The following is a 3,325-nucleotide window of genomic DNA, read 5'->3' as shown; positions in this document are numbered from 1 at the left end:
ATGTGTTGTCTTCTCCATTCAGAGGGCCCTCTGCCTGTCTTTGCCTAGGGCCCCAAATTTCCTAAATCCGCCCCTGTCTAGGAGCATTAAACAAAGGCTCTCTAGGCTCGTCTGCTTGTTGGTTGTTGGTTCTGAACTGCGTTCAAAGCAACCTGCTAACAGGCCAAAGTCATAAAAAGATCTAGGATGTTTATTCAGAGGAAGCCCTGAAGGAAGCGTAGTCAGGAGGACTGTTGGAGGAGCTTCTTCTGGCTTTCTGTGATGCAACCTCTCCACCCGTCAAAGCCCCACTTGTCCTGCAGACACTGGAGCGTCTTGTAATGTATTACTAACATAATGGGAGTGGCAAGTGACTAATAAAGTCTGATCCATTTCCTGCTGTAAAGTGAGATCTGCAGATCGCTCATTCATTCCCCTCCAGCTCTCAGGTTTCCCCTCAACCTGAATCCTCCTCTGGGTTCAGTGTTGCCTCCGTCTGAAGCGTATAAATAGCACCGCGTCTCCACTCAGGTTACTCCGCCGAGGTCCAAATACCAGAGAGCAACACGTCGGCACACAGTTGCATCAGGCACAACACAAACAGAAGCTCTTTGGGTACTGGGTGGTTTGTTAAAGAAGCTAATGGAAGTTTTTTTTATCAACATTTCAGTTTGAAGGTGCAATCAGACAGATTCACAGACGCTGTGAGTCATGCTGAGTAGTATCCCTGTAACGTCCTCTCACAGCACGCTGAGGTCGACTTCCATGAATCTCAGTGACTAACAGAGAAACTTCCAGTTTTACTTCCTCAATAACCCGAGCAGCATGTCTCCATCGCGCTGAACACGACCACGGTGCTCACTTTAATCACGGCTGAGTGATAAATCTGCATGGGAACACGTCCATCAGTCTGTCATCAGGGGAGAAGGATGTCTGGGCTTCCCCCCTGGACCCGTTGCCCTGACGACCCAATTACAAATAAGCAGAAGGTGGAAGAAGGACATTAAGTGGAGTAATATTATTATAATTATTAAGTAGAAATGCATCCAGCTGATCTCCGGGGTTCTTTAGAGAACCTCAGAGATCAACCAGCATTGAGGAGACCAGGGAACCCAGCAGACGGGTCAGGGAGAACGAGTTCTGGTTCAGTTTAAAGCTGGGTTAGGTTTCAAAACAAGAACCTAAGCTTTGCACATCTCCTAGAGCTCTGATCAGTACATAATCTGATCATGTAGAGAAGATGGACCAGAGCTACCAGCAGAGCTACCAGGACATGGACGTCCACCAAGACCAACAGGCTGGAGAACATTGACCAGAGAAGCAGCTAAGAGCTCTACTGTGACTTTGGCAGAGCTGCAGAGATCCTCAGGGATGGTAGCAGGCTTTGTAGGGAACAGGAAGCATGAAGGTGGAGACCAAAATAAAAGATTCAAAGCTCCATAAAGAACACTTTCCCTCCTTTTGAAACCCATCGGCTCTGCAGAGGAAAACATGGCGGCATCATGAAGGCTAGAGATGCTTCTACAGTAGCAGCATTCAAAATGGCCTTTCCTAGTCAAACAGATGAACGGCAGCCCACTTCCCTGCAACTCCCGTCAAATCCCCTCCAACTTCCAGCCACTGGCTTTCTCTTGGGCATGCATTTTTTTCTACTCTGACTCCATCCTTTCACTGAATTACAGGGTCTGACCAGATGATGCTTTTCTTTTTATTTTAATTTCCACAAATTATGACAGAAAGAATATTTTAGCACAAAGATTGATGTTTATAAAGGAGTTGTAGGGGACCAGTCAGGGACCCGTCAAAAGCCATTAGCCACCAGTTGTATCATATTTCAGAGACTCAGACGCCAGCAAGGTGGAGGTGTACTGGTATGGGCTGGTATCATCAAAGATGAGCTTCAGGGAGCCCCCCCGTAAAAATTCAAAAAATCCCGTAAAAATTCAAAAAATATCCACTGGACTTGGTTTTCAAGATTTGAAGATGTTTCGCCACCTCTCCAGGAAGCTTTCTCAATTCAAATGTCTGGATCCGCAGTGAGTTTGAGTCTTATATAGACAACGCCTTGTATCGCTTGGAAACATGCAATGGTACCCGATGAATGGGTCGTTAGCTTCAGGGAGCTTTTCGCGTTGATGATGGAGTCAAGATCAACTCCCAGACCTACTGCCAGTTTCTGGAAGACAACTTCTTCAAACAGTGGTACAAGAAGAAGTCGCCATCATTCAAGAAAAACCTGATATTCATGCAGGACGATGCTCCGTCACACGCATCAAAATACAGCACAGCGTGGTGGCCAGAAAAAGTCTAAAAGGAGGAAAAATAATGACATGGCTCCCTTGCTCACCTGATCTGAACCCCATGGAGAACCTGTGGTCCTTCATGAAAGGTGAGATCTACAGGGAGGGAAAACAGTGTCTGGGAGGCTGTGGTGGCTGCTGCACGCAATGAGGATCGCAAACAGATCAAGACTCTGTCAGAATCTATGGATGGAAGGCTTTAGAGCGTCATGGTGAAGAAAGGTGGCTATATTGGTCACTGATTGATTCTGAATGTCGCAAATGTTTATTTCTGAATTTTGAGTTGCTATATTTGTTTACCTGGTGAAAATAAACAAGTGAGATGGGTATATATTTGTTTTTTATTCAGTTGCCTAATAATTCTGCACAGTAAAATTAACCTGCACACACAGACATCCTCATAAAATGTCCAAATCTAAAAAAAAGAAAAACACATCAACTTCCAAAAATGTGAAGCTTTGATATTAAGGAGTCTTTTGGGTTGATTAAGAACACAAAAAAATCAAAAATACAACTCGCCTCATAATTCTGCACACGTGTACTTTAGTATATTGTGCTGTAAAATGAGTCTTATATTTTCGTTTTTTACTCAAGGATTCAAGCTCTGCCGTTTCACAGGATACACGGTTTTGAGTTGTAACTAGTTGTCTGTTAGAGAGTAAACTGAAACTTATTGGCTTATTTTTCTGACTAAACCAACCGGCGCGCTCTCTGACAACCAGTCGCCTGGAATGCTTGTTGAACAGAGCATCACTTTGGACAGATGCTGCACAGGTTTTACAAGCAACCTCCTACCCACACCCCCTTCCTCTTGCCTGCACATTCCAAGTAGCTCTAATCAGCACATGATTCATGAATTACTGTATTGCCTGCATGCTCTCATAAAAAAAACACACCTTGCGTAGTCTAAAATCCAATATAATTTATCCGACCCACGGGCATCCGTGCACAACTATTCATATCAGGGAGACTCCGGGATTTCTGCAATGAGCTGTCAGTCTGGGTTGCTGCTGCTGCTACTTTTAGACACAGCAGGCAAACCTGTG

This window comes from Cyprinodon variegatus, unplaced genomic scaffold (genome assembly GCF_000732505.1).
Source record: "Cyprinodon variegatus isolate N-32 unplaced genomic scaffold, C_variegatus-1.0 Scaffold723, whole genome shotgun sequence".
Classification (NCBI taxonomy): domain Eukaryota; kingdom Metazoa; phylum Chordata; class Actinopteri; order Cyprinodontiformes; family Cyprinodontidae; genus Cyprinodon; species Cyprinodon variegatus.
This window is presented reverse-complemented; position numbering follows the sequence as displayed.